The sequence below is a fragment of the Neofelis nebulosa genome, chromosome 6, assembly GCF_028018385.1.
Source record: "Neofelis nebulosa isolate mNeoNeb1 chromosome 6, mNeoNeb1.pri, whole genome shotgun sequence".
NCBI classification, from domain to species: Eukaryota; Metazoa; Chordata; class Mammalia; order Carnivora; family Felidae; genus Neofelis; species Neofelis nebulosa.
The window spans coordinates 139628807-139654866 of record NC_080787.1 but is presented as its reverse complement, the minus strand read 5'-3'; the positions used below and the strand labels follow the sequence as shown (position 1 = coordinate 139654866).

The window sequence follows — 26060 nt, the reverse complement described above, 5'->3', positions numbered from 1 at the left end:
CTGCGAGATCATGACCTGAGCTGAAGTCAGACGCTTAACCGACTGAGCCACCCAGGCGCCCCTTGAATTAGATTCTGTTTTGCATTTACTTCTGAATGATCTCATGCTTTGGTACGTTTTCTGAACCCACTTCTGTGGAATCACAAACTTGACTGGTAGATCAGTGGTTCTCTAATGGGGGTGGACTCTACCCCCCCCCCCCCCCACCATGGGACTTTTGGGAAAGTCTGCAGCATCTTGTAGGCAGAGGCCAGGGATGCCCCCAAACATCCTACAAAGCACAGGATAGTCCCTCACCTTCTCACCCTCCAAAAAAACCCAAAGGTGGAATTATCCACCAAAATAACAACAGAGTTTGATAGTGCTCCGGTTCAATCATGACAATGGCACCTTACACTTTCTAGATACTCTTCCTGAGCACGTTACAAATGCATTAGATGCCAGAATAAAAGATTATACAAAATTATTACACCAATAATACCCTTACATGCCATAAATTCCTGAAATACGATAACCACAGTACGAACTCTATGTGTTTGCTACAACGTGGCAGTTTCTGGAGATGAAAAGTACAGCACCTCATTGGGTGACTGCTGTACGAACCTCATAAGAAGGGAGGGATGGACAGAAAAAAAATCAGTTTGTAGCAATGGTCAGTCTTACTGCTGAAGACCAACATCTATGATGGGGAAAGCTATTCTAATTAAAGACCGGGCACCAGGAGAGCCCAGGGCTAGTTCCTAAGTACCGCCTACGTGCCAGGCGACGTTCTAGACGTCCTCTGTCTCGTTTCGTTCTTCAACACCTAGGAGGGACCTTTACCTGCCACATCCAGCCTGTGAGGCTATGGATCAACAGTTCTTCCCAAGCTCCCACAGCTCTACAGGATGGAGCTTGGGTTGAAAGCGAGGCCCACGTGACTGCAGTCTAGGCCGGTGTCCCCGCCCCTGCCACCTTGTCAATGAGCCAACTCACGATGCAGCATGGAAAGTGGCGCTGCCACCAAGAATCTTGACACCTCGCACTTCAATATTTTGGTACGTGAAACGCCCTTATCTTCATCAATTCTTTTCCTGAGCTCTGACAGGGGCGTCCCGACTTGTTTTCTAAGTGCGGTAAGAATTTCTGCTGTGACAACAGAAAGCGTGTAATGGGGAGTCTTCACCATTATGATATGCGTTTCTTTCTTTTTTCAATGGAATTCATTGGTTTGTTTTCTCTCTTGGGGCAAATGATCTAGGAATTACGAATCACAATCCTCTCTTAGTTTTTGGTCCGTGTGCCAACAGTGCGAAGTCCTGGAGAGCGGCAGGGTGGGAGCAAGGAAAGAGCTCTGAGGGAGACGAAGCTCCCTGGACCAGTTTCACTGCCTTTGGTACCCAATGCAGCACAGGCTACAGGCAGAGAACACGTGTTTGGGCATCGGGCCTCCCGAGAACCAAATGCTCACTTTCCACTGGGGGAGCCAGACCTCTAGACTTGACTTCCCAGCCTCCTCCAGCCAGGCATCTCATTTTTGCTTTTACCTTGGGGAAACTCGTCCTTGGACTCTGAGACAGAGTTCAACTGAGGCACCAAGATCATTTCTCCCTAAGTATCTGGCTACTTGATGCGCCTGATGTCACAAGAATTGCTGATGGCATTTCCATCTGCCTTGTAACTAAGGGGTCCTTTATTCCACGTGTGCTCAGAAGATGAGAACTTTCAGATTTCACAGCCAATTCACAACAGCAATAATTTCTCTGTGATAATGGCGGCCACACAGGTATCAAATAAATATACAACGTACTCCGTTCCCCATTACTTCTGGGCACGAACTTGACTTCACGGACTGTGACGTCTCACAGAAGTAGTACTCACAATCCACTTGGCTCAAAATGGGTTGCGATAAGAAGTAAGTCTGCACAGCGCTGGTTTCGCTAACTTAATCCTCGAAAGAATTTCTTCTCAACAGAGGGAAGAATGAAACTGTAGCTTCCATGCACTTAGCACTTTATTTTCTCACGACGAATCAGAAATAAAAATAAAACCTTGGTACAGGAGGAAGCAAGGAATATGCGGGACTGGACTTCACTCTGAAGCACTGTGAACTACAATTCCCCAACAGGGACAAAGGAATAGAAACTAGACTCTTCAAGCTGCCTCCTTCTGCCCTTGGTAAACACATCCATCCAGCTACAGCTATCTGCAGATAAACTCGGGGAAGACTCCATTCAAAGTCACAGAAGCACAAGAATTCTGAACTTGAGCTCGAGGCAGGCTAGCCTTTGAGCAGTTTGATTCTTTTTCCCCAGTGACTAGAAGGAGACTAAGGAAACCAGGATGGATCATTAATGAGAAGAGAAGTTCAGCATTATTACTACTGCTGGAAAAAAAAAAATTAAACTTGATGTCAAATATATTAATTTTGAGGATCTAGCTCATCTTAAGTCTCTGAAATTTTACCAAAACAATCAAATCTTTTCTGTTCCTTTGGATTTGTCTATTTAATCTATGTTTCTCCTTGGTTTTATTAAATGTCTCAAGGTCAAATTTCCCTAAGAGTATGTAGAACCAACCGGGCACATATTAGGGAATTTTCGTCGTAGTAGAAAGCATGAGAAAGTTACTGAGGATGTATCTGGGGAAAGGGAAGAAAAATAATAAGCAAAATATAAAAAAGGACACAGATCCACTTGAACCATATGTTTTCAGTAACGACAGAAAACTCTGGAAGTACCAGTAATGCTGTTTAGATGCACTTTAGTGCCAGGGACCCAGAATTTCCTTCCTCTGGAGTTAATTAGTAATAGACCCTGGTTCACATTGTTTGAAAATATCATTAATCATCCTGTTTTGTAAAATAATTCTGACCCAAGTGAAACTTCATTTTGGAAAAAAAAAATGTTAAAGACGCAAATTAAATTATACATGTTATTTTTACCTCCCTTATAAAACTCCCAAACTGAATTAAATTCACGAATCTATTATCCGAATAGCTCCCGTCTTCTTGCAGCGATCATGGGCATTTCTACCATGTCACTGCCATGACCGGGGTTTTAACCCTTCCGTTTTTAGCAAAACGGTGGTGTCCCAAAAGTTCTGGCTAGAGGCCTGGAATTTTGGATGATTGCATGGAGGCAGAACTGTTCTCTTGCAGCTCCCGAGAACTGGACACAAGGAAAATAACTCGAAGGAGAAACAAGCTTGCAAATGCTTTAACTTACCCTAAAATAATCAAAAGATGAAATAGAACATTTTTTTTGCTGAGCATTTTATGAAAACAAACCCAAAGAGTCAAAAAGTAAAGATGTCAAAAGGTAAATATATTTTATCTGAAAGGTTCCCGGCTGGGGGGGAGGGGGGGAACCATAAAAAAAAAACAACCTACAATAGCTTTTTCTGCAAGGAAAAGAAACCCAGCAAGTGAAACTCAGATTACTGAGTCTGAGAACAAATTGAATATGCCAACATTCCTAGTATGACGCTTCTAACAGAAGAAACTAAGACAGACAGAAGGAAAGCATTTTAAACTTGGAAGCTGGAAGATACTACAATGCACGTAACAAGCAGGCAGAGACCCATCAGTGTCTCAGAAAAGCAGCGTCCTGGGTTGCAACCAGAATTTGAAAAAGAAAAAGAAAAAGAAACAATATAAGGACTATTAGGATACATCCCACGCAATGAGAGTAAGGAGTGTTGTTCCAGAAGACGTGATTCTGGTTTTGTGTACCTGCACACCTGTGTACACGTGCATTTGTGATAAAAAAAAAAAAAAAAAAAAAGGTACTTCAGGCCTCGGGTTTGAGTCAAAACTGCCAAGAGTCACTGGCCCAGACTCTATGCAGATTTCTCATCTAGGAAGGGAAGAGGAAGAAATGCAGGTTTTACTGGTTTTTCACAAGAGCAACGATTTGGGCTTGGCTCTCTTCTGCTCAGGGCTGTACAAACAGAACAGCGAGCTCACAAGGAACAATGACCCCAATCTCACTTTTATCAGTCATTACATTTGTGTTTAGGGTCAGAGGTGCAATGTTCCTCTCACTGATCCTGAGGCTGTATTTTTCGGTGTGGAGGCAGGAATGGTCTGCATTATCCTGCCTTCTACGTTTTCTTCAGTATGCATGACCCGGACAGGAGAGTAAAGTCCCCTGCCTGTCCGATGGGATTGGATCCTGAAAGGACTGGATTTTTTTTTTAAAGTTTATTTATTTTGGGAGAGAGAGAGAGAGAGAGAGAGAGAGAGAGCGCGCGAGAGAGAGCAGGGGAGGGGCAGAGAGAGAGAATCCCAAGCAGGCTCCACACTGTCAGCACAGAGCCCGATGCGGGGCTTGAACTCACAAACCGTGAGATCATGCCCCGATCTGAAATCAGGAGTCAGACACTCAGCTGATTTAGCCACCCAGGTGTCCCCAAAGGATTGGATTTTAAAATAAGAGGGGCACCTGGGTGGCTCAGGCAGTTAAGCGTCCAACTCTTGATTTCAGCTCAGGTCATGATCTCGTGGTTCGTGGGTTTGAGCCCCACATCGGGCTCTGCTCTGATGGTGTTAAGTCTGCTTGGGATTCTCTTTTCCTCTCTCTGCCCCTCCCCTGTTTGTGCTCTCTCTCTCTCTCAAAATAAACAGATAAACTTAAAAAAAAAAAATTGAGAACACACTGAAAAGACCAATAATGCATATTTACATTTGTAAAAAACTCAAAGTAAAGAAAATAACCTTGAAAAGGAGGGATGAGCATATTTTTTCTTTGGCTTATTTTCAACATGACCTTTTTATGCTTAAAAAATGAATATAAGGGGGCGCCTGGGTGGCTCAGTCAGTTAAGCGTCCGACTTCGGCTCAGGGCACGATCTCACAGTCTGTGAGTTCGAGCCCCGCGTCGGGCTCTGGGCTGAGGGGTCAGAGCCTGGAGCCTGCTTCGGATTCTGTGTCTCTGTCTCTCTCTGCCCCTCCCCCATTCATGCTCTCTCTCTGTCTCAAAAATAAATAAAAATGTTAAAAAAAAAAAATGAATATAGGGGCACCTGAGTGGCTCAGTCAGTTAAGCATCTGACTTTTGATTTGCACTTAGGTCATGGTCTCACGGTCGTGAGTTCGAGCCCTGCATCGGGCTCTGCACTTAGAGCAAGGTGCCTGCTTGGGATCCTATCGATCTCCCTCTCTCTGCCCCTCTCCCACTCACACTCTCAAAAAAAAATGTTAAAAATTTTTTTAAATGACTCCATTATTATTAGTTTGGAAATGGAAATTTGGTGTGGAAATTTCTGGAAAATTTGATGCGGAAAAACAAATCAGCAGCAACAAATCAGGCAATTGTAACCATATTCACTGTAATCTCTGTTCCTGGCTATCGCTCTGCTGTTGAGAGGAAAGACACCCTTGAGAAGTCCAGGGAAAAAGTAACAAATAATCAGGAGTAAGTCTAATGTTCCCACCACCTGCCTCTACCCTATCCCTAAGCCCAGCAGGAGCTGAAGCGACAGCTTGGTATGCGTGTCATTTCGTATAAATGAGCCACAAACCCTCAACTGGTCACCTCTCTCTCCTCTGCTTCTCTTGTATGTTCCCAGCCCGGCCTTTTATCTAAAAGTGCGTCCCACTTAGGAAAAACTGATTAAGATATGATTGCTCGCGGGCACCTGGGTGGCTCAGGGCGTAATCTCGTGGTTTGTGAGTTCGAGCCCCTACATCGGGCTCGCTGTTGTCAGCCTGTCAGCACAGACCCTGCTTTGGATCCTCTGTCCCCCACCTCCTCTCCCTGACCCTCCTCCGCTCACACTCTCTCTCAAAAAGAAAAAAACCATTAAAAAAACACAATAAAATAAGATTATTTGTTTTATACAGGGGAATGCTAAGTGTATATATACGTTCACCATCATGTTTATTATGCTGGCGAAAGAGAAACATTAAAACGAGGCTTTGTTACTTGCACAAATTATGCTGCTTGCGCATTTGTGAGATGGGCCCGAAGGGCAGACAGGGGCTGCTCCGGCCAAGGACAGGGATCCCCATTTATACGCCTCTATCTCTAACATAATGGGTGTCACACTCTCTAGACACTTTTGTGTCCTGATCTTCTCGGTGAACCTCACCCGGAGCATTTCCCGAAGACTTTTCACATCTTCCAAACAATATTTCATTTTATAGTATTCCATTATAAGAGCGAGTCACGATTTATAAAGCCACTCTTCCTTTTGGTCCTGTTTTAAGTTCTCCTTCAAAAAGGATCTGCGATCAACTTAAGAATGAAGGTGAGCCAGTCCGTTTGGCCGACTGAGAAGATGATCCCGGGCAGGTTTTTGGAGGGAAGTCAAAAGTCTGCTCTCCTCAACCTTTCCTGGCTACCCGGCAGGTGCTGTCACAAAGGAAACGGAGATGGTGACGTGCATGACTCGGCATTAACTCAACCGTGTGCCTGACAAGCCTCTTGAGCTATGTCACGCTGCCAGGGGGTCACCAACTCGCCTTTGTGTTCGAAGGAGACCATGTAGAGTCAGAAAATGTCTTAGTTTCTCTTGTAGCTAAGTATGGCTACGGGACCAAGGTGATTAACTACCGGAAGTGGTGGGTGTAACTTCCAGGAAGGCTCCTCAAAAGGGGGTGGGCCTTTCTTCCCTCTTTCTGCTGGCTGGGATACAGATGTGATGGCTGGGGCTTCCGCAACCATTGTGGACTATTAGGCAGCAGAGAGTCCCTGACGATGGAGGAGCTGTCATTCCAGCCCAGGTTGCCTACCCCGGATTTCTTTTATGTGACAGAGAAATAAACTTGTATTTGCTTTGGGTCCCTTCCTTTCACTGCTGCTGTTATCTGTGGGTGAACCTAATCTTAACTGATGTGTTTGTGAAAACAGAGCCTATTCAGAAATATTAAAGCATTTTTCATTTCAGTCTGCACTTGATTTCATTCAACAGTATGCAGTGTTTTCTTTCTGTGTACAACAGTAATTCTGGGACTGAACTCAAGGTTCCATATCTAACTTAGAAAAGATGTGAGACTTGCTTAACATTTTGCTGATGAAAGAGCTGAAATTTTAGAGGTTGAGATGTGCCCATAAATGCCCCAAAGCTATGTGATGCAAAGCAATTGGAAGAGGTCTGATCACAAGTTCCAGGCACAGAATTAAGGCTGAAAAGCAGGAAACAGCAGTACGTCAGTGTGCAACAGCACAGGATACACGTGTAGGACTCCAAGGGTTTTCTGCTCATCGGACTTCAAAGAACGGTTCTCGCTCTCAATTCCACCTCCTTTGTGTGTGTTACGTGCTAAACAAGGAAATGCTTTTTGGAGGCAAAAAAACCCTGTTTTTATAGTTGTTTTGAAAATTTTTAGAAGTTACATCATTTAAATTATTGCCTGACCCTTAAAAAGTAATAACAGTCCACAGTCAACCAAAGCATTCGTGCAATTTTATAAAACAAACCAACAAACCAACAACAACAAAAAGGACTAAACAAGATGGGGGCGGGGGGGGGGGAATCAAGAGAAGGTGCTCGGATTGCTGGTGTTTGACATTCAGAATGTTCTTGTGCCTCGACACTTGAAAACATGGAACAATTTTTTAAGAACCTCATTCACTGGAGCCTAACTGAACAGAGAAAGGCTCAGTGGGTGCACCTGGCCCGACACCGTCAGCTCTCGTCCCTCCATCCATCACTTCTGCTGGACAGCGAGGCAAAGCCCTGACCCTCTAAACGTGACTATTAACATCCAGATTTAGCTCTAAGAAAAGCTAAATACTTGACCACATTCTAACGATGACTGCCAATCTGAGGCTCTGGTCGCAGCCTGTCTCCTAAATTACAGACCCGCACTTCCTCCCTGTCCCCGGCCCCCCGGCTCCCCCCTCCCCGGCATGCAACACATAAGTAACAGACATTAACATTTGACCACAATTGCCTATTTTCCTCTTACAAAAGCGGTAAACTGCACAGAGAGAGCTGAGGTCGCCCATGCCCGGTCCCCAGTTGGGCTCCCTGCCCCCCGCCGCCAGAAAGGGAAATTCTTACCAACTTGGTGCTTCTCCAGGTCGTGTGTTCGTACTTGTACGTACGTACAAAGGCATAAACAACACACAGTGCCGGTTTTGTGTTTTAAGAATGTGTTACATTGAATTTACAATCCCACAACCTGCTTTTTCATTCAACGTTGTATTTCTGAGACCTTGTGTTGTGCAAATAGCCAGAGGTAAGTCTTCTGGGTTTTGCAGCACCCACATCTTTACCCGCTGACAGAGTCCCTTCCTAGGCAGGGAGCCCCCCTGGACAGGACTGTGGCCCTTCCCCGTCCCTCACTATTCCACTTCAGGAAGGTGGAATGGCTTCCGAGAGGGGCAGGGGGGAGGGGGTAAGAGAAACACTACCTTCGTGGGGAGTCCCAGCAACAATAACTGTACATCATTCCGGAAGCCTTCATAGATTAGAAACTGTACTAACTCTTCTCCATCACTTAAAAGGATGTTGAAAACATACCTGCAATCTGTCTTCTCTGCCATGTCTCTGGGCTACCGGACCACTGGTGGTTCCTTAAGCACATACCGGCCTGTCTGCTCTCTCTGTCCTGCTTTATTTTACATGCTAACCATTCTTCACGGCTTGTCTCAAATGCCATCTTCTCAGGCTTCTTCCTGGAACTACTATTTAGAAATTGTCAACTTACCTCCGCTATTAATTGAAAACATAATACTTCAGACTGGCTCTTAATCCCCTCCAAAATGACTTCATCTCACCATGAGATTCACCCCTCTGTGTCTCCTACTCCAGCTACACTGTCCCCAGAATCCACCAACACTTTCCCACCTATGTCCATTTGCTGTTCTGCCTAGGACTCCTTTCTCCCTAACTCTGCAGGTCAGATTCCCTCAGATGTTTCAAGTCAACTTTTCCTGTCTTAAAAATTACACAAGTCACATACCCTGATCACAAAAGTTTCAAGAATACCAGAAAAATAAAGTATAAAGTAAAAATCGCAAAGACCCCATTTCCCATTGAGAAATAAAAGCTATCATTTGACACACATTATTAAAAAGTAGGGGCGCCTGGGTGGCTCAGTCGGTTAGGCGGCCGACTTCGGCTCAGGTCACGATCTCGTGGTCCGTGAGTTCGAACCCCGCATCAGGCTCTGTGCTGACAGCTCAGAGCCTGGAGCCTGTTTCAGATTCTGTGTCTCCCTCTCTCTGACCCTCCCCCGTTCATGCTTTGTCTCTCTCTGTCTCAAAAATAAATAAATGTTTAAAAAAAAAAGTAATCCTGCACCCCACCTGGGGCTTGAACTCATGAACCCAAGATCAAGAGTCATATGCTCTGCTGACTGAGCCAGCCATGTACCCCTGATTTATACCTTCTGTACCTTTTCATTTCAGTTCATATACAGTGCATTTATTTCAAAATTTTCAAAAATGAGAATTAAAAATTTGTTTTGTAACTCCATTTTTTTTTACTGTATATATCGTGAACATCTTTTCATGTTTCATATAAATCGATTCTTCCTAATAGCCTTGATGTTATATCAATAATACTAAACTAGTTCTGCTTTTTTTCTTGAAGTTTTAATTTTCACATTAAAATGTTCGTCTATGTTCATTCCTAATATATTGTGTTAAGGGACTATGAGGTTTGTGCTTTAAACTTAACAGCTGGGGTGCCTGGGTGGCTCAGGCGGTTGAGTGCCTGACTCTTGATTTTGGCTCAGATCATGATCCAGGGTCGTGGGACTGAGCCCCGCATCAGGATCCATGCTGAGTGTGGAGCCTGCTTAAAGTTCTCTCTCTCTTTCTCCCTCTGCCCCCTCTCCTGCTTGTGCTCTCTCCCTCTCAAACAAATAAATAGAATTAATAGCCAAGTGTCCAAACATCATTTAACCAACGATCCATCCACTAGTCAATCTGAAGGTCATGTTTGTCAAACTATTAATTTCTACATATAATGGAATAAGTCTATGTAGGGACACGTCAGAGGGTTTTTCGGTATCAGTTCTTTGCCAATCCCTCTTTATTACTGTGGCAGAATTACCTTGTTTTGATATCAAGAGTTAGGTTAAGTCATCCATCACTATTCTTTTAAATTTTTTTGTCTCTCCGCATGAATTTATTTTTACAGAGTCTAGACCATGTTATTAATTTAGCCATGAGGTTCAATGTCCTGTGTAGCTTCACCTGGTAATGATATACTACAGCAGAGTATAATATTGGATAGCTTAGGATAGCATGGCATGGTATAGCACCCTAATTTTATATGTTGGTTCGACACAGGAGAATTTTTATTGTTTAACATGGCTTACTGCCATCCAAGAACACGGGGAGACCTCCCATCGACACAGGTCTTGCGCTGTGTCTTTCAATAAAACTTCGTAATTCTTTTTTCTCCGTGCTCATTTCTTGTTACATTTATTCCCAAGTACTTTATTGTTTTGGGGACACATAGAAGTAGGATATTCCCATTACAGTGTCTAACTTTTTATTGCTGATCTGAAGGGAAATTATGGACTTGTACATATTTATATTGTATCAAACTATTCAACCAAAACTCTGTCTAAAAGAAATATTTTAAATTTCCTAGTGATATAATCATACTGCATATAAATCAAATATTAGTCTCCTCTTTTTCAATTTTTTAATTTCGTTACTGTTCTTGTTTCATTACGCTGGCTAGGACTTCCAGAATAAAGACAAATCACAGTGGTGATCGGCATTCTTGTCTTGTTTCTTTAGGACTTTAATGTTTAATATGACGCTGATCGTTAGTTTCTGTTTTATAATTCTATTTAAATTCTTCTTTTGCATGATGTCTTATTCCATTGAGATGCCTTTTTCATCCTCAAAGTTACTTCTTTACTCTGCCTTATTTTGAACATGATACTCAAGCACTTTGTAAGCAACCATAACTCTCTTAAACCTTGGGTAGTTTTTCAATTGGCATTTCTTATATCAAAGTATTAATGCATCAAACAACATTTATGGTTGAAGCTGGTAAGAGAGGAGGGTTTTAGAAAACAGTAATAATCAATGTTTCTTTCCCTGCTCCTCAAAAGATGTGAAAATTAGGTCCACAAAAGACTCAAACATTCCTTACCCAATTACCAGTTTCTTAATATTCCTACTAGAAAATCTATTGTTTTCTTTGAATGAGAACAGTATAATCTTGTAATTATACCAAACACTGCTCCAAGTTTAAGACAACCTCATGGAAGTACAATTTCTAAACTATAATTTATATATTAGGTAAGGGTAATTTTACTCTCAGCCAAAATAGGGTAAAATAATACTCCTATAATGGAGATTTACAAGTTATTATACACTGGATCTTAATAAACTCCTTAAAATAGTCTATGCATTTTGTGAACTTCAGACCTCCAGCTTTAATCTCTGGATCACATTTTAAAATCATTTCATGTTAATTTACATGCCACTAATCTCTGCAAAACATGTTTTGACAAGAGCCTATTTTAACTCCACATTTCATGATGGTAAGCCGGATTACATGACGAGCACATTATTTAGAATATACATAAATCTTAACTAGGGATGGGCTAGATAGCTCATTGAAAATAAATTTGCATTTTGTAAATGGAAACAGTCAAGGTCAGGTTAGACATTCCGAAAGTTCAAAACTTCTTTCAAAACTTTCCCCAGGGGTGTCTGGGTGGCTCAGTTGGTTAAGCGTCCAACTCTTGATTTCGGCTCAGGTCATGATCTCACGGGTTCATGAGTTTGAGCCCCGCATCGGGCTCTGCGCTGTCAGAGCCTTGGTATTCTGTCTCCCTCTCTCTGTCCCTCCCCTGCTTGCTCTCTCTACCTCTATCAAAATAAATAAAAATCAACTTAAAAAAATATTTCTTCTAATCAACACATATTGAAATTCATATTGTGTAATATAAAATACTTTTATGTCAAAATTAACATAGTATTGTTTTTTGAAATTATACGTATAAGTTTGTAGTACACATAAGTCAGTCAAATTTGTTATAAAAAGAGGGAAGGGCGTGTTGAGTTTAAGAATGCATTAGGGCACAACACCTGCTCAGTCACAGAGCTGGTAAGGACAGAGCTGGAATTTGAACCAGGGCTGTCCCTAGAATCCTTGTCTGTAATTCTTATACTCTGAGATGAGAAAGTCATGGACTGGTCCCTTCCCTGCCTCTAGGGAGTTCTCTGAATTGGGAAATTTACGTGCCATTTACGGAGAAACTGAGGATACAGCCTGCTGCGAACAGAAGGGACACTCCAGCAAAGACACACACACGAGAGGGCCACCGGGAGGAGAGTCAGGAGAGGCTGATGTTCAGAAAGAGCTTTAAGGAAGAGAGGAGTGCTGGGCGATGTGGCTAACAGCCGAGCAGGATGAAGGGTAAGAACTGAGCATCAGAGCATGAGCGAGAACGGACCCCCAAATAAAACAGTGAAAGAAGCAGAATTCTGCAGAAAGACAGCCACGGTCTAGATAAGCCACGGTGAGTGGCAGTGCAGCGATGGCAGGGAGGGGTGGGGACGTGCACGGCAGAAAGAGAAGAAACAGTTTGGAGAATGGCTCTTTCCAGAAGCGTGGTGGACCTCTGGACTCTGCAAGGTCTCAAGAGCTAAAAACTAAGAGTAACTCGTCTTCGTAGGATTACAACCGGTCTTAACAAAACGTTTTTAATGTTTATTTTTTTGGGGGGGGCATGTGCGAGGCAGAGGAGGGGCAGAGAGAGGGAGACAGAAGATTCGAAGCGGGCTCTGCACTGATAGCACAGAGCCCGACGCGGGGCTCGAACCCACGAACCGCGAGATCATGACCTGAGCCGAAGTCGGATGCTTAACCGACTGAGCCACCCAGGCGCCCTGGATTACAACCATCCTTTAAAAGGAGATGCCCACGCAGAAGTAGGGAAATATTAAAGCAAAAAGTGAATTATCTTTGCACGGACATACTGGACATAATTTGAATTTTCTTCCTCTCTCATGAAAAGTTTCTGATTCTTCTATAATGATTAGAGTATTACTTTAACAAACAAAAGTTACATATATGTGGGAGGTCCTCAACGCATTTAAACTTTCCCTAGGTGAAACTCTTGCACTGGGAAATGAGTGCAAGGGTATTGGACCTATGTAGATTCTTCAAGCTGGCTAAAAGCAGCATCTACTAAATGGTTTAGCTTCTCTATTTTTTCATATCGCAAAATGATTTGCATCCTGCCTCTCTCCCCTTGGCAGTGATGGTCTTTCCCAAATAAGAAGCCCAATCCCTCATGTTTTGATTAGCATCCCTTTTGGCACCAAGACTAGATTTGAGATGATAAATATGCCAGTTGAATTTCAGACCATATGTTTTTAATTTTAATGTTTAATGCCACTGCAAAGTCACTCCGCATTGTTTCTCAACAATGTGAGTTTAAGTATCTTTGGCTCTTTTGCGATCCAGAGTCGCACAAGGCTGAGGCAAGACAGGGAGATGTGCTGGGATGCTATCGTGCACTGTGGATCTGCTGGGCGCCCGGCTTTCTTCCTGGTAACCACAAAAAACTTCAAACAAGGCCTTCTAGAAGGAAGGTATCTGAAGCAATGCAGTCCCCTTAGATCTCTCAGATGCCCTCTGGATGGTCCCGACGCCTCTGTATGAGAAGGGACAAGCAGTAGTGTTTCCCATTGCCAGAACTCAAATCCCTCTGTGGGTTTCATATGAGGTTTTTTTTTTTTTTTTTTAATGTTTATTTATTTTTGAGAGAGAAAGAGAAAGAGAAAGAGCACGCAAGCAGGGGAGAGGCAGAGAGAGAGAGAGGGAGAGCCAGCATCCAAAGCAGGTTCCAGGCTCGGAGCCGTCCGCAGAGAGCCTGATGCGTGATTTGAACTCCCAGACCGTGAGATCATGACCTGAGCCAAAGCTGGCTGCTTAACCGACTGAGCCACCCCAGCGGCTATTTTTCACTTGGAAACGAATTAGTATTTGTGAAGAATTATCTTAAAAGTAAAGATCCGTAGCACCCCAAGGTGCTAATAATAGCCGGCATCCACTGTTGAGTGTGCATCTGAGTCTGTACTTTTTCCAGCATTACCGCACCCCATCCACAGAGCAAGCCTCGCGGTAGGTATTGTAGAAACTGTGATTTAGGGAGGTTAGGTGAACTACCCAAAGACATGTCCAGCACATGGCGGAGGACATTCAAACGTAGGCAGCTGGTGAGTGTTTTGGTTTGCTTTGGATATTCCTTGAAAAGATATATGTGCCCCTAAGTTTATTGTAGCCTTGTTTTTTTAAATTTTTTTTTTTTTTTAAATTTTTTTTCAACGTTTTTTATTTATTTTTGGGACAGAGAGAGACAGAGCATGAACGGGGGAGGGGCAGAGAGAGAGGGAGACACAGAATCGGAAACAGGCTCCGAGCCATCAGCCCAGAGCCTGACGCGGGGCTCGAACTCACGGACCGCGAGATCGTGACCTGGCTGAAGTCGGACGCTTAACCGACTGCGCCACCCAGGCGCCCCTAAATTTTTTTTTTTTTACGTTTATTTATTTTTGAGACAGAGAGAGACAGAGCATGAACGGGGGAGGGTCAGAGAGAGAGGGAGACACAGAATCGGAAACAGGCTCCAGGCTCCGAGCTGTCAGCACAGAGCCCGACACGGGGCTCGAACTCACGGACCATGAGATGGTGACCTGAGCCGAAGTCGGCCGCTCAACCGACTGAGCCACCCAGGCGCCCCTGTATCCTTGTTTTCAATAGCCAAGATAACGGAAGCAACTCTAGCATCCATCGATGGATGAATGGGTACAGAGACGTGGGGTGTGCGCTCACGCGCGCGCGCACACACACACACACACACTGGAATACTACTCGGCCATAAAAAGGAATAAACCTTGCCATTTGCCATGCCAAGGATGGAGCTAGAGAGTATAATGCTAAGTGAAATAAGTCAGAGAAAGACAAATACCGTATGATTCCACTCATACATGGAATTTAAGAAACAAAACAAACAACAACAACAACAAAACCCAGACTATTAAATATAGAGAGCTGGTGGTGGCCACAGGGGAGGTGGGGGGGGATGGGTGAAACAGGGGAAGGGGATTAAGAGCACACTTCTCCCGAGGAGCACTGAATGACGTATCGAACCGTTGAAGCATTATATCGTACCCCTGAAACTAATATAACGCTGCATGTCAATTACACTTGAGAATAAAAACAAACATACAAACAAACAAACCCAGGCAGCTGGAGCCTGCAATTGAGTATGTTTGGCTGCTCTGAGGAAAATTATCTCCATTATCTTGATTTTTCAGTGTATATAGCGGGAAACGACCTATAAATGGTTACCGCCCAAAATAGGAACCCCAAAATGTTAGGGCAACTGAATAGTACTCAAACTGAATTCCACCAATGCTTTGAAAGATCAGGTTGTAAAATGTGATGAGTGTTAATCAACAAATCCTAAGTTTAAAAAAATATTATGAAAGAGTTGACACACACAGAAGATATGTAAGTTGGCAGCAATAATGAAAAAGTCTGAACATCCAGGACAGTGGGCACTTCGTGGGAAGGCAGAGAAATGGGGCCATGACTTTTCATACTTTACTATCCCAAAGGCACCACGGAGAAAAACAAATAGAAACCAGGCTTCTCATTAAAAACTCCTCAATTACTTTAGTGTAAGAAAGGGATGAATGTTTTGCAATCATTTCATACTCATTTGTTTTGGATTTTTCTTCTGCAACGCAATTCTAGAAAATTGGTTATCACCACGTACTCCTTTTTCTGCTGAGCGAGAGCATTAAAGATCTAAAATTTCTGTTATCTTCACGAGTAAAGGGTTCTTTCTTCCTTATCTCAAAAAGTTTGGGATTTGATTTACATTTAAAGAACATATCAGCAATACAAATAGTAATCAAATAGAGAACCTGAAAGCATTGCGTGTGAAGATAGTTTTATTCAAAGTATCTTGTGAGACAGAAAAGTAAATAGACCAGAAAATTTAACCCTTTCTTTTCAAAGGTCCGCGGGACCTTTTATGATAAATGTTCGGAATTGGACAACACAGGGTCAGCACAGGTCACGTCTCCAAAAACCAGGTCCCGCTGCCAAGGGAAGTTCAGCATCAGCAGGTCAACGGTCAGGGACAGACAACATGTGGATCCCCTTCTTGCAGAAAGTGCTGGTCTCCAAGGCTGATGAGCAGTGCCAGAGAAACCATCTGTTAGGCTGCTCTTCTCTGAGGAGGCAGAAGGGGGAGGGAACCCTCACGCTGCCAGAATAAGTGGATTAAAAAGCAGCACCAGGGGCGCGTGGGTGGCTCAGTCGGTTAAGCGTCTGACTTTGGCTCAGGTCATGATCTCGCGATTCATGAGTTCGAGCCCCGCGTCAGGCTCTGTGCTGACAGCTCAGAGCCTGGGGCTTGCTTCGGATTCTGTGACTCCTCTCTCTGCCCCTCCCCTGCTCACACTCTGGGTCTCTCTCTCTCTCAAAAATAAATGTTAAAAAAAAAAAAAAAAAGCAGCTCTAGATACAAGTCCCAGCACCTGCACTGGCCTTGGTCACCTCAGGGCATGGGATGAGGGGAGCTGAACTTCTAACTGATTTAAATCTATTGAGCTGACAGCCACCTCTGAAAGAATCACCAAGGAAGAAAAACTTTCACAAATGGTGAACTCAAGAAACGGGACAGCATACACATAAACTGTGAGACAGTTAGAGACCTAAATGTAAGTGGCAACATTTTATAAGCCAATACAGATTTATAGAGTATCTTTATGATTCCAAAAGCAGGAATCATGAAGAGAAAGGACGGAAAAAGAAAAGGTACAATGAACACATTTAAAAGATAAGCCACACGTGGGAGAAGATATTTGTAACGCATAATGGCCAAGTGTTCATGTTCAGAAAATATAACCCCTAACATCTTACTCCTAGGAACAGACCCTCCACGACTTTTACGCTTATTTTCAGAGACTTAAATGATAATGTTCCCGGTAGCATTATTTGTAACAGGGTACCAAAAGGAATCTCAGTGCCCCTGAAGGAAGAACGCACAAATTTATGTGCTATATTCATGCCACGGAAGACTGCCCTGTGGGGCGGATGAGGCTTACTTGATCACAGTTACTTGGATAAATGCGGAAATGTAAGGTTGAACAAAAATAGCACGCCTCCTGCTTTTGAGTGGCCTACGACTTTTTCATTCTCTTTACTTTTTTAAAAAACATTTTTTGAATGTTGGGGGAAATAAAAGGGAGGAAAAATACTTCACCGCATGTGAAAATTACATGAAATTCACATGTCAGAGCCCATGAATAAATCAATCTATTGGAAACCGGCTTCCTTTATTCGTGTAGGCCTTCTCTACGGCTGCTTTTGCAGTTGAATATTTGCAGAGAGGCTATGACTCACAAAGCCTAAATTATCGGTCTTGCCCTTCACAGCAAAAGTTTGCTGAACGCTATTGCAGCACAATGCAGATAGTAAGATTTATTAATGTATAAAATGCTACAATCACATGCTGTATATCCGTGGTTCTCAAATTTATGTGCTGAGGTATCCTGAGGCACCACACTGAACTCAGAGGACCCGTGGGTTATTTTCAATTTTGGAAGGAAACTCGGTAACACTCGACATCTGTTGAACCCTACAAGTTCTACTACTTTGAGGTACTTCGCGGTCTCAATTTTAACGCTCCATGGTCCTTTCAATGACATCATGTATTTGTGGAGCCAAATTTTTGGCAGTTGCTGCAGTAAGAGCAGGAATGGTGTGAAAACCAATGTGGAACAGGAAATGAGCTCTGAAGTGTGGACCAATCTCAAGGAATGAGAAGTTCAGTGCTCAACAAGGACCCACATCTTATTAATAAGCTACAGTGGCTATCTTATTTGTTAAAAATGTGTACTGATTGGGGCGCCTGGGTGGCTCAGTCGGTGAAGCGTCCGACTTCGGCTCAGGTCACGATCTCACGATTTGTGAGTTCGAGCTCCGCGTCGGGCTCTGTGCTGACAGCTCGGAGCCTGGAGCCTGCTTCGGGTTCTGTGTGTCCTTCTCTCTCTGCCCCTCCCGAACTTGTGCTCTATGTCTCTCAAAAAATAATAAATAAATGTAAAAAAAAAAAAAAAAGTACTTACTTATTTTGAGAGAGAGAGAGAGAATGAAAAGGAGAGGAGCAGAGAAACAGGAGGGAGAGAATCCCAAGCAGGCTCCGTGCTGACAGTGTAGATCCTGATGCAGGGCTCGAACTCACAAACCGTGAGATCATGACCTAAGCTGAAATTAATTAAGTCAGACGCTTAACCGACTGAGCTACCCAGGCGCCCCTATGGTGGCTATTTTTTTTTTTTAATTTTTTTTTTTTTTTAATGTTTATTTTTGAGACAGAGAGAGTCAGAGCATGAACAGGGGAGGGGCAGAGAGAGAGGGAGACACAGAATCCGAAGCAGGCTCCAGGCTCCGAGCCATCAGCACAGAGCCCGATGCGGGGCTCCAACCCACGGACCGTGAGATCATGACCTGAGCCGAAGTAGGACGCCCAACCGACCAAGCCACCCAGGCGCCCCATATGGTGGCTATTTTAAAATGAAATAATATTTTTCTTTCAGTGTATATGTATCCTTTTTTTTTTTTTTTTTTTCCAGACAGCTACTAAGTTGTCAGGACATAAACATCCAGGAAGTTGCTCGGACCTAACTACTTAATAAATGGAAGCATTAAGTATTTCTCTTGGCCCAACATGCCTTAGGAAATAGTTGCTGTGACACAACATGAACAGAGAAGGTCCGAGAATCTCTGTTGTAGATGTTTTGTGGATACATACTTCAGTAATAACAGCATAAACTCTTCCCGGAAATGATAATCCCTAACTTAGGATAGTGGCTTCCTCTAGAAAAGTGCAAAAGGGAATGAGACTAGGGAGGGACTCACAGGGACCTCAACTCTGTGTCTAATGTTTTATTAAAAAAAAAAAAAAAGGGGTGCCTGGGTGGCCCAGTCGGTTGAGCGACCGACTTCAGCTCAGGTCATGATCTCATGGTTTGTGGGTTCGAGCCCCGCGTTGGACTCTGTGCTGACAGCTCGGAGCCTGGAGCCTGCTTCGGATTCTCTGTCTCCCTCTCTCTCTGCCCCTCCCCCACTCATGCTCTGTCTCTGTCTCAGAAATAAATAAACATTAAAAAAAATTTAAAAAAAGCAAAAAAACACTAAAGCACTCACAGCAATATGTTGTGGTTCTGACACAGCTGAGTGAGTGATGGGAACACAGGCATTTATTATACTAATGAGCCTATGCTCCTGGATACTGTATACTCAGAATATTTCATTTTTCCCCCTCACTTATTTTTTTTGAGGGCAGAGGAATGGCTGGTGAAAGAAGGGAGGGCGTCTTTACACAAAAGCATGGAAAGAGGAAGGTGGGCTGGAATAAAGAGCGGCAATGGGAGCGAGGGAGAAAGAAATTAGGTCTCAAGGTACATCAGAGAAACCCGAACTTCCGCGACCACGAAAACCACCTTCTCTTACTGGGCTTCCTGAACACAGCGGTTAAAGAACAGCACTGGTGATTAGGAGTTTCCCGAAGGTTAGCACGTGACCAATATACCTCTGCACTTCCCGTCCTTGCTTTAATTACGGATACAATCACTAGAGGAAAAAAAAAAAAAAAGTGGGAGGTATCCTAACAAAAGTAGAGCCTGGGCTGAGATCTGCGTTTCTAAATAATGTAAACAGAGTGAGGTCGGGGACAGTTCCAGCTTAGAAAGCTGGAAGGCTACTTGACATCAGATTTTTTTATTTTTTTTCAACTTTTTTTTTTTATTTTATTTTTGAGACAGAGAGAGACAGACAGAGCATGAACGGGGGAGGGGCAGAGAGAGAGGGAGACACAGAATCGGAAACAGGCTCCAGGCTCCGAGCCGTCAGCCCAGAGCCCGACGCGGGGCTTGAACTCACGGACCGCGAGACCGTGACCTGGCTGAAGTCGGACGCTTAACCGACTGCACCACCCAGGCGCCCCTGACATCAGATTTTTTTAAAGGCTGGGTGAAATTCTCAGAATGTTTAGTTTGGTCTGGTTCTCTTCTCTCCAAAATGAAAGGACACTTAAAATGTGATGGCAATGAGAACGGAAACAGACAATACGCTGGTGACTGGGGGGCAACTGCCAGCGGAGGTTCCCGAAGCCCAGGGAGCAAGATCTAAACGGTTTGCAAAAGGGGCACTGGACGAGGAAGAGGACCGTTAAGAAGATGCAACTCAGTAAAGAGAGAGGAGAAAATCACTGCGGACAGAGTCAAGTGATGATGTGCATAGGCTTTGGTGCAAGGGGGGCCCTGAGGTTGGATCCTCCATCGCTGACTGGGTGAAGGTCAGAGGACACAGTTTGTAATCTCTCTAGGCTTCAGTTGTGTCATCTGTAGAGCAACGATACCAGCACCCACCCCACCGAATGGTCTCAGGCCTCAGAGGGAATGCATACGGCGACCGGGCTGGGATACAGGTCTGGAGCTCGGGAACCCGCTCAGAGAATGGAAGTGTTTGTAACGAACATATTAATGAGGCCTTGTTTCCCAATCTTCCTCGGTTTGTCTTGGAATGACCACGGTTATTTGTTCTGAACTCTAAGTCCTCATCGGGAAATGTTCAGGGCAAAGCTCAGTGGATGATTCAATGGGGCATTGGCCTAATGTGCCCTTTTGCCGTACTACCTTCTCGTGCTTATGTACCCAGGCGGCGTGCGGAGAACCCGCTGTGGGTTTGTGTTCAGGTGACAAGAAGACACACAGTCAACTTAGGCAACATCTTGACCAGCACTTTGGAAGAGGGCACTGAACGTCAAATGTGGGTGGAACTTCAAAAGCCACCAAATCTTCGTATAGATCATTATTAAGCAAGTATGGTGAAATGGCGCATGGCATCCATTGGGCCACGAGAAGAAGGCCCTGAGTCTTTATCTTTTCTGGGTCGTGGACACCTTTGAAAATGTAATGAGAATCAGGGAGCCCTTCTGTTGAAAAAAAAAAAAAAATACAGGGGTGCCTGGATGGCTCAGTCGGTTAAGTGGCCAACTCTTGCCTTCGGCTCGGGTCATGACCTCAAGGTTCATGAGATCGAGCCCTGCGTTGGGCTCTGCGCTGACCGTGTGGAGCCTGCTTGGGATTCTCTCTCTCTACCCCTCCCCCCCCCCTCTCTCAAAATAAATAAACTTAAAAAAAAACCACACCATATATTTATGTATATAACTCTGTATTTAATTACGGGAGGGATGGCTGGTAACCACCAGTTAAGAACTCCTGGCTATAAAGACGTACAAGCATATGCTGAATTCCAGAGTGAAGGAAAGGTATTCACTCGAAATGGGAATCAAAACCAAATTAAGAAAACAGAAAGCAAATTTAAAAAACCAAGGATCCTGTGTAAGTTTGAAATCCTTACAAATAGTTTAAAAATGAGATAATTTATTAAAGCCTAGAAACTCAATGTTGCTTTCTTTTTCTTTCTTCTTCTTTTTAAAAATATAACCCATGATTAGGGTTTGATGCCGAAGAAATGTTTGCTTTCATAGCAATGAATGGAGGTTAAGTGGACTCCCATGAGGACTACTGGCTAAAGGAGAAATAGAGATAGCGATCATGGGGACCACAGCATGCTCCCCCAAATTCTCATGGACTATTCTGGTCAAGTCTGAGAAATTTGCGCAATTACATTTGACTGGTGAAAAGCGTGGGTTTGAACTGGGTAGGTTCACTTATATACAGATTTTCTTTTCGATACCTACAGTATTATAAAAATATTTTCTTTCCCTTATGATTTTCCTAATATATATATTTTTAACATTTGTTTTTGAGAGACAGAGTGAGACAGAGCACAAGTGGGGGAGGGGGGAAAAAAGGGGTTGGGGGGAACACAGAATCCGAAACAGGCTCTAGGCTCTGAGCTGTCAGCACAAAGCCTGATGCGGGGCTTGGACTCACGGACCGCAAGATCGTGACCTGAGCCGAAGTTGGCCGCCCAACCAACTGAGCCACCCAGGCGCCCCTCCCTTATGATTTTCTTAATACTATTTTATCTAGCTGGCTCCACTGTAAGGTTACAGTGTATGATACACACAATACACAAAATATGTGTTCGTCGACTGTGTTTGGGCTCTTGTCAACTGTAGGCTATTAGTAGTTAAGTTCTGGGGAGTCCAAAGTTACATGCAGATTTTCTTTTTCTTTTTTTTTTTTTTTTTAAAGTTTTTTTATTTATTTTTGGGACAGAGAGAGACAGAGCATGAACGGGGGAGGGGCAGAGAGAGAGAGGGAGACACAGAATCGGAAACAGGCTCCAGGCTCCGAGCCAACAGCCCAGAGCCTGACGCGGGGCTCGAACTCATGGACCGCGAGATCGTGACCTGGCTGAAGTCGGACGCTTAACCGACTGCGCCACCCAGGCGCCCCTTCATGCAGATTTTCAACTACGCAGGATGGAGGTCGGTGCCCTAACCCCCAACTTGTTCGAGAGCCAACTGTAATCAAATAAACTTCACTCGATTTTAAGTCTAAATGGAATACTGATTCCATTATCTTGGAATAATTATTGCAGAGTAGACAAAATAATTCCCTTCCTGTGTGTGCTGGGACACAGAAATACCTTAGACTAAATGTACTTCATGAAACCTGCAGTGTGGGGAAAATTGTAAGAGATGCCCGTCATCTCTGAAGGTTCTTCATTCATCAGTATGATACCTAATCTCATACGTGCATTGTACTTCCATCGAGATTCTCTTTATGGGCTTATCTCTCACACCACATTGTAAATTATTGGAGGCCAAGAAACATGTCCTACATATCTGGTTCCAAGCTTCTACCATACATTACTTGACATATAGCAGGAGCTCAATGAACGTGTACTCAAGTAAATTATTCCAAAGGACTTAAATAAATCTTCAGTTACTTCTTCTCCAGGGTATTACATAGAACTGAAAATGCCAGATCATTTGCCCACTTTCAGTCTGACCCAGAAATTCTGTCAGATTGCTCTTTCTCTGTGAATTACCCTTTCAAACCCTTTGCCCATTTCTCTACTGGATTACTTGCTTTAAAAAAATCAATCTATAATCCTTGGTGGTTTATATATACTCCAATTGTTAGTCATTTGTCTATTACCTCTGCAAATGTTTTTTCATACTCGCTCTCTTGTTTTTTAAATCCCCTATCTTTTATCAGACACAATTTAAGCGTGCACATGAGCGAGTGGGGGAGGGGTACAGAGAGAGGGAAACGCAGAATCCAAAGCAGGCTCCAGGCTCTGAGCTGTCAGCACAGAACCCGACGTGGGGCTCGAACTCACAGACCGTGACGTCATGACCTGAGCTGAAGTTGGACACTTAACTGACTGAGCCACCCAGGTGCCCCCACAATTTATTTTTAAATATAATCCAAATTATCAATCTTCTTCTCCTAGGTTTGGGCTTCTTACACAGTAAGAGAGACAGACTTCTATAAACAATGACTTTTCTAAGGGCATACATTTTCCCACAGGCTTCAGATAAACCTATGTCTCCTGCATTTATCTTCCTTGAGACGATGTTAAAATGGGGCTCTTTTGGTTTCCCTTTTGTTTGAAGCCCCCAAACAGTGTCGGTTGTTCTTGCACTAAAGGCTGATACTAAACCTAGCAACATTTGCAAAGACATTGTTTGGAAACAGATTCTGCATCCTTTAGCCCAACAGCTCCCTTGAAGTTTCAAAGTTAGAAGCCACGAAAGGATTTCTTCAAAGAAAATGACTAGTGTGCAGAGTCCCACTGCCCACCCCCCGGTGGAAAGGGTGCAGAGCTAGAGAGTGAGGCTTTAGAAGCAGGACTGGAAAGGCTCACTAAGGCAGAGACCCACAGTGGTCGACTGGGGATGAGTAAGCCTGCAGGCTGAAAGGAAACAGCCCCTGGCAAAAGAACAGAGACTCAAGTGAGACGTGTAACTGTACTCCCACCAACAGGAAGAACACGGGTTGAAGGTCTATGATGCCTGGAGATCAGGTATTGAATTAGCAGCGGGACTGTCTAAAAAGGATATTGCCCAGAGGGTTTCTGCCAAGAGTGTGGGTCCTCTACTGGAAGAGACCGGGTGGGTACCACTGAATGTCAAAGCTTCAACCCTGGAGGGGCCAGAGGCAGACTAAGGGATTAAGGACAAGATGATGGGGGACAGAGAAGAAGCCACCTTTCCCTTCCCGTTATCGGTCAAAGGCAGGTCCAACATAAGAGAGAGGAGAAGCTTACATATGGATGAAAGTTGGAGTTTTCTTATTTTTGTGCGAGATGGCACACACGCTTTTTAAAATTAAAATGAGACTATTCTTATGGCAGAAAGTGATCAGAGGAATTAAAAAAATTTTTTTTTAGAATTTCAGTTTCGCAAGATGAAGAGTCCTTGAGATGGATGGTGATGATGGTTCTGTAATAACACGGAAGCATTTGACTACTGAGTGGTACACTTAGTCATGGCTAAGACGATCAATTCTATGTTAGATGGATTCTCCCACAGTTAAAAATAAACTCACTAACCAAAGGAAAAGAAGAAACAAAAGAAAAAAAGGGAAAGTTAACCTTGATTAGTCACGTATCGGCGACGGAGAGGATGATAATGATAAGTGGTTTAGAATTGCTGAGTCTCACCCCTTGTCAGGCGCTGTGCGAGGGCTTAGCGTGCACAGTCTCACTTAAACCTGATTTCAAAGCTGTGAAGCGAATCTTATGTAAAGCCCTATTCTACAGATAAGGAAACTGAGGCTAAGAAGGGTTAAGTTACCTGAAGTGACCCAACTTGGAAGGAGCAAGATACTGACTCTCAAGCCGGTCCCCTAAACCATCTGGCAGGGGACAGATTTCCGGCACTGACTTCTCCCCCGCTTACAGCCCCTTAAGACTAGAAGAGACCACAGAAATCATCAGCGAAATCACTGACACTTCCCTGGTCCTCCATGGTTTACACAGCAATTCCTCATTTGATAGTACTCATTAAATTACTGCAAGGTATTCTATTACCAAAAGAGGAAGTTGAACCCTGGAGAAGTTAGGTAACTACCAGTTAGGGTCATGATCCCACAGCTTCGATCTCAGGGTCACGGCTGCCCATCCACACGCAATTCCTCGTCCGGTCCAGTTTCTCACTTTTCACGTGAGAATGTCTCCCAGGGACGCGCCCAGAGAGGCTAATGGTGTGTCCAAGGTCACACGGGAAGCTAGTATGTTTTGCACGCCCCCTCAGCATACACCTTTAAAGATGCTTTGCCACGGAAATGCGTATTCTAGAAATATATGAGGACAAAGTAAAGATCGGTACAGAGAGCTCTGTCGGCACAAAACAGAGTGCTTTCTTCTAGAAGCTCTTTTATTTGTGGAGTGGATGCGTCAGGACCACCACTTCACAAAAGCACCCCGCTTTTCAGTGCCTGCCCTGTGCAGACTCCTTGTCCATTAGCTCTGCAATTACGCTGTGATCGATCGAGCAAATCCATTTTGACGGCATGTCTAGCCAGTCTTATAGTGGATTTGGTACCCCAGCAGCCAAGCACAGACCCGGAGGAATGAACCACATAAATTCTCATTTGATCCGGACTGTATGCCTACAGGGAGTTCTTAAAAACAGTCTCAACAACCTTGAATGTACTTTATAATGGCTGGGCAGAAGAGTGCAGGGCTCAGAACCTTTTCCAGTGAAAGAACTCACTTCTCTGAGGTCGATAGGAGGCTCGTGATTAGCGCGAAAGCCGCGACCATGAGACTTGACGATTACCGGCACCAACGTGGCGAGTGGAAATCACCCATTGGCGCGTGAAGATCTGCCGGTGCGGTCTGTCTGATGCCAGATTCTGGCACTTAGACCAAGACTCCCTGTTACCTGTTTGTCTTTTGTTGCCGTAACCTCGCGGGGGGCATCGGGGCCAGCAGTAGAATGGGCACATTCTACAGTAGAATGTAGTCTACGGCAGTCGCCCCCCCTTTCCGTCTGGAATGGCCAATGGAAACCAAAGAGAAGCAGACACCGCCAAGGGGAGCTTGGCAGCAGCAGACAGTGTGAAGTCCTACCAGTGAAATCTTCCAAGTCCATGGGCGGCAGTCTCCCCTCCGTCAGACACAAACTAATCCTCCGA

General features: G+C 44.1%; 1 protein-coding gene across 3 annotated transcripts in view; it reads right to left on the bottom strand.

The window, feature by feature from the left end:
• MTHFD1L (methylenetetrahydrofolate dehydrogenase (NADP+ dependent) 1 like) overlaps window positions 1-26060 on the bottom strand; it is a 189483-nt gene that overhangs the window by 85933 nt on the left and 77490 nt on the right. The gene's annotated exons all lie outside the window — the stretch shown is intronic.